Below are 6,292 nucleotides of genomic sequence, written 5' to 3' on the forward strand. Positions count from 1 at the left end.
GATTCTGTGAGAAAGAAAGTCTGTGGTAAAATATGAGAGTGTTTATATTGTGCAAAACTGGATGTTTATTTATTTATTTTTGTTATCGAATATAATGCACACTAGGAAATATGGTAGATCATATGTACAGTATTGTATGTGCAAACAAAATAGCAGCATGTGTTGTTTGAATGTTGTGCAGATAATTAACCATCCTATTTTGTACCTGTAACTTCAATTTAAACAAAGGATGACCAACTTGTCGGGACGACAATATTTTTAAAGAAGGGGGCAGTGTAACGAAGTGGTTAATTCTCACCATTGTAGGTGAAGTTTGTTACATGAGATACACTGTACTACCTATGGGAGACACCTTGTTATTGTTTATATGTTGATCAGCTGATCACTATTATTATATGTAAACTGTGCTAATATGATTGTTATGTAGTTTAACAAGTCTTGTATATATCAGTTATTGTTTAAGGACATGCAGGGTTGTTTATGGTCCCATGGATGTATAATAATTCGTGTGGGAATGCAGTTAGTTCCTTCCGCATGATTTACAGTGATTTCTTCTGTGTGCGGCCGTGTTTATGGGGTAGCCCTACCAGTGTTGAAGACGTAACTTCAGCGAGTTTTTATACATATCTATAACAGCCGAAGGTGTAAAGACTGCATTTTCCCTGCATTATTGTCACCCAGTAAGCATAAACACAGTGTAAATGTATGTACTTACGATTTATTTCAGCTATAATAGATGCTTTCTGTCACCTAATTTGAACAGTTGCTATCGTCAACTATGGCGGTGAAGGTCGTTCGGTGTTTGAGTCGTATAGTAAATTTAGAGCCAAGTCCGGCATAACCGGATTCTAAGTAGATTTCAGATCGCATTTAATGTTCAAATATCATAATTGTAATTGTTAATAACTTGTATGTTAACTAATGTGTATTCTTCTTAGGAACTATTTGAAAATGGTTGTTGAGTTCGGAAGAACATGTAGGTAACTTGGTTATGTTGGCAACTTCCGGTTGCCTTGGGTTGCCAAATGACAGCCAGGGGCTGTCACTGGGCTGTCACTGACAGCCGTTGGGTATAAATAGCGCGTTTCTTGCGCATAAGCTTCAGTAGCCTTTCGACCGGCATCGGGTTCTCCCTGTTTTATACAACTTCAACCGTTTCTAGTGTTTAACGTTATTATTAACATTTCGTCAGGCACCTCAACTACTTTGGTCTTCTCCAGTACTGTCAACAGTACATGTAAGTGAATATTGAGAGATCATTCACTTGGGATATTTCCTGGTGTTATCACCAGTGTCTTTTAGGCAAGAAGTGACTAATCTAATAGTTAACATTGTATTGACATTCTTTTCTGTGGTCAACGTTTGTTAGCCAGAGTTTAGCACACATTCCTTTAATAGTCTAATATTACTTATTCGGTGGCTTATGATAACGTAATAGTTTATCTTCCTGATTAGGATTGTTGCTGTCCTGTGTTATCACGGACATAATAGCTCAAATAGTCTTTATAGACAATATTACTTAGAACCAATTCACTGTAGCAGTTTGCTAAGTTTAATTATTGTAAAAGCAGACCCCTATACTTTAATTTAATAGAGCGCTAGATTATTTAGTGTTAATTTCCAATACTATATAGTTAAGCTGTTTATTTGTTACAATTGCATTACTCTTATTATTGAGGGTGGACTGAGACTTATATTATTTCGTAATTTATTGGTTAATTTGGGAAAGATATATTAGCGTGTAATTGCGTGCAAGAGAAAGCTTGAGATTGCTATGTTTGAATAATTTGTATTGTAAATAATTATTCTGTTTCTTACAAAATAATACTATTTATACTTGTGAAACTGGTCTTTGTCATTTATTTCTACTAATTAATTTGACTGCGTTTACTCCGACTATTACTGACACTGAGAAGATCCCTCTAGAAGAATTCCTGAGCTTGCCCGGAGTGACATTTTGTATGTGGCAGATTTCAAGTAGTCTGTGACTACTATTTCGCTATACTGGCGAAGCGGACCTCGATAACCGTAGGCGGAAATCGTTACAAAATGTTAACAACGTGTGGATGGACATAGTTGGATATAATAATATAACTAGCACCTGATCTCAAGTAAACTTCCTGTACAATATTATGACTGATTGAAAGACAAAATACAAAATAAATATTGAACAGTGTTCAACAGATACAGCTTTGGTTTAAGTTATGGTATAACAATCCACACTTTAACAGTTATACTAGAGTATGATACAATGCAATAAAAAGTCCACCCCCACCCAAAGATCAATGAGGATCTTATCTGAAAAAAATAATTATACATATCTATTTTACCAGAGTAATTTTCTACACTTACCGAATACACAGATTTCATAAAGATGACCACTACATTTTAATACTATTAATGTTCATATACAATTAAAATTTATCTCGAAATGCATAACGCCTATTGTCAGACAACCGCGCGCGATGTTGCCATCAGTTATCCTGGAATTCTGAACAGCTATGCGGTCCATGGTCTGTATGAAGATGATCCTTGGCGAAGAATGACTTGTCCACAGTGGTATGTTCCATTAGACTCCCACTATAACATGTGGGCCATGGTTGATGGGCCAACCATGGTCTGACATCTCGGGCTTCTCCAACTATAATATGTGGGCCATTGTTGATGGGCCAACCATGGTCTGACATCTCGGTCTTCTCCCACTATAACATGTGGGCCATGGTTGATGGGCCAACCATGGTCTGACATCTAGGTCTTCTCGGATCAGATAACTGATCAGATCCAGTATTATATAAAATTTAACAGTAAGAGTAGATACTAAATTCAAGTTAGAATGTAACCAGAGCTAGGTTGTATTGTTATAGAAGTACTATTATTATTATTCTATATTTTGTTTTTATAGTAACAATGGGACGGAGCAGCAGCAGTCAAGGAAGTGATCAAAGGTCTTGTCCCTGCTGACTGCTTCCAGACTGGCAGTAACCCGGCTAATAAAACAATCATGCATCCTAAGTATTGAAATTATAGTTCACAGCTACTTAGGTGGTACTGAGTATCTCATATTTTTCTTCCACCCCATCCCTATTGCTGTATATAAATAAATCCTCCCTTGTAAATCTATTGTGTTTGTTCATTTGTTGAGATTGCTATTTATAAAGTTCTTAACTCACATTAATTGAAATAATTGTTTAGTCCATCTTCATTCTGCACACAACTGATGGACTCGTAAGAGCTTTTAGCTTCTTCTTTCAAGCGCTGGCCCCATGCCCGTAACCATCATCACTCGGCCAAAATGAGAAAGTCAGGACATTACTTTGCAAGTCCCTATCGTCTTCTGCATGTTATCTTCTCTGATACAGTTACTTCACCAAGGGCTCCACGGGGAATCATCTTGGAACATCTCAGAGCAGGGATACTGCGTAATTACCAGGGATTGCTACCCCAACCTATACCATCCAAGTATGGAACCATCGAAGAAACTGGATAGTCATTACCCAGCAAGGCTTACGGCCAGTTACCATTTAATGAAACAACTGCATCCTTCTTCAGACACCATCAATTGCTTTAAATCGTGTCTTGTCATTCTGGTATTCCTCTGTGTCCACTTCCGTGACTTCTGTTCCTCGGGTACTATCTTAGAACATCTAAAGGCAGGGTTACTGCGTAATTACCAGGGATTGCAACCCCAACCTATACCCTCCAAGTATGAGACGAGTGAACTCAATCTCCAGAAGTGTGACATCGAGTGATATGCATGTAAATAAAATGAAATAAAATTAAGTGTCCCACTTAGTGAACACGTCATGTCATTAGTCATTGTACGAGATCATGAAGACTACAGAGTATAGTCTGTCATCCAATGAGGTTGTCGGTTGTCCGTCCGCTCCCTCGCGGTGCCTCTGTCACAGCTAGGGGGCCAATATCTTCATTTACATTATCAGCAACATCAGCGACTTGACTTGACACATCCTGCTCTGGTTGTCTTAACGAGTTGTGGTATTCGCCTTTCTTCGTCTTCCGGTCTGGAAAGCTTCATACTCGATTGCTATTCTGACAGCGTCTTCGATTGTCTTCGATTTGCCTTGATGTACAGCCCACTCCATCTCAGTATCTTTTAGTGAGTCTATAAACCCGTCCAAACCTAACTGCTGTTTAATGTCACTTGATGCCGTAGGGTATGCCATACGCACCAAGTTCCTTATTTCCTGTGACAACTCAGGAAGTGTCTCGTTACGTTTCCGTATCCTTGACTTGAGCTGTACTCTGTATACCTCTGACTGATTTTCAGGCTCAAATCTCGCTGTTAAAGCTGATCCTAGTTTAGAATAATCTTGTGAGTCTTCCTCACTCATATCATTCAGCACACTAAGTGCTGCGCCTCTTAAAGATACGGCAAGTTCCAAGGCTTTTTCCCTCTCGTCCCATTTATTTAATCTGGCAATTATCACAAAATGTGCCAAGTAGTCCCTCCAATTAGTTGCTCCGTCATATGTTGCAGCTTTTCTCTCTTTTCCCCCTCCATGACCTCTACTCGAACCATGATATCTAAACCCATCAGAAGATCTCATATGTGGAACACTGGCAACATCCTCGCGCACCTCTGCAGAAACGACGTTTTCTCTATTACCGCCGGCTAAAAACGAAGTCTGACCATGTTTACCAAAACCATGGCGTGCTAATGTTCCAGTCTCATTGTCCACTCGGTATTAGGCATGGTACCTTGCCCTAAATACCCGGCTCTAGCGTCATTACGCATATAACCACCGGTACCTGGTCTATCCCGCTGTTCTGAGTCTCTCCGTTCCCGCGTCCGGGAAGGCCATTCAGCGTCCGCACGGGCCCTCACGCAATCTTCTGTCAACGCCTGCGTACCAACGACAGGTCGTTGTAACTCTAGGGACTGGTTACTACCAAACTCCAGTCGCTGTTTAACCATATCAGTTCTCAGGTCATCTAGCGCTGTATATAGCATCGGGATCTCACGACGCAAACCCTCATTTTCTCGCTCAGACCCTCCGCTGTGAGCATTACCCTGTTGATTAGTCTGATGAGTTCCAAGTCCACTGTCCATAGTGGGTAGGCGTAGTTGGACCTCACCACTTGGTGTCCCATCCACATACTTTGTTGTCTGTGGGTGTAGCTCTCTCCCGGCACCGGGTTCTGGTATGGAGTTTTCACCAAGTGTAGTATTACTCTCATTATCCTGTACGTCAAACCTTTCTCCCGTTTCCATCATAGATCGTCTAATGAATCGTCTACTTCACTTCAATGTGCTTAATAAATTGGCCGCAATAATAATTAAACGTATTATAAATACGACCGTCTTACGCGATGGTCCCTCTCAATCTGGCAGCTATGATTTAATAAATATCTTCAATTTCCCTTGTAAGTTATAATAGCTGATAACAGCTTAGTTCCTGATAAATCTTGCCACAGATATGACCAGATATCTCTAGTTAAACAGACATATCCATCCCACCGCTGCCACCAATGTAACGATTTCCGCCTACGGTTATCGAGGTCCGCTTCGCCAGTATAGCGAAATAGTAGTCACAGACTACTTGAAATCTGCCACATACAAAATGTCACTCCGGGCAAGCTCAGGAATTCTTCTAGATGGATCTTCTCAGTGTCAGTAATAGTCGGAGTAAACGCAGTCAAATTAATTAGTAGAAATAAATGACAAAGACTAGTTTCACAAGTATAAACAGTATTATTTTGTAAGAAACAGAATAATTATTTACAATACAAATTATTCAAACATAGCAATCTCAAGCTTTCTCTTGCACGCAATTACACGCTAATATATCTTTCCCAAATTAACCAATAAATTACGAAATAATATAAGTCTCAGTCCACCCTCAATAATAAGAGTAATGCAATTGTAACAAATAAACAGCTTAACTATATAGTATTGGAAATTAACACTAAATAATCTAGCGCTCTATTAAATTAAAGTATAGGGGTCTGCTTTTACAATAATTAAACTTAGCAAACTGCTACAGTGAATTGGTTCTAAGTAATATTGTCTATAAAGACTATTTGAGCTATTATGTCCGTGATAACACAGGACAGCAACAATCCTAATCAGGAAGATAAACTATTACGTTATCATAAGCCACCGAATAAGTAATATTAGACTATTAAAGGAATGTGTGCTAAACTCTGGCTAACAAACGTTGACCACAGAAAAGAATGTCAATACAATGTTAACTATTAGATTAGTCACTTCTTGCCTAAAAGACACTGGTGATAACACCAGGAAATATCCCAAGTGAATGATCTCTCAATA

Source organism: Mizuhopecten yessoensis, unplaced genomic scaffold, assembly GCF_002113885.1.
Source record: "Mizuhopecten yessoensis strain PY_sf001 unplaced genomic scaffold, ASM211388v2 scaffold8469, whole genome shotgun sequence".
NCBI lineage: Eukaryota > Metazoa > Mollusca > Bivalvia > Pectinida > Pectinidae > Mizuhopecten > Mizuhopecten yessoensis.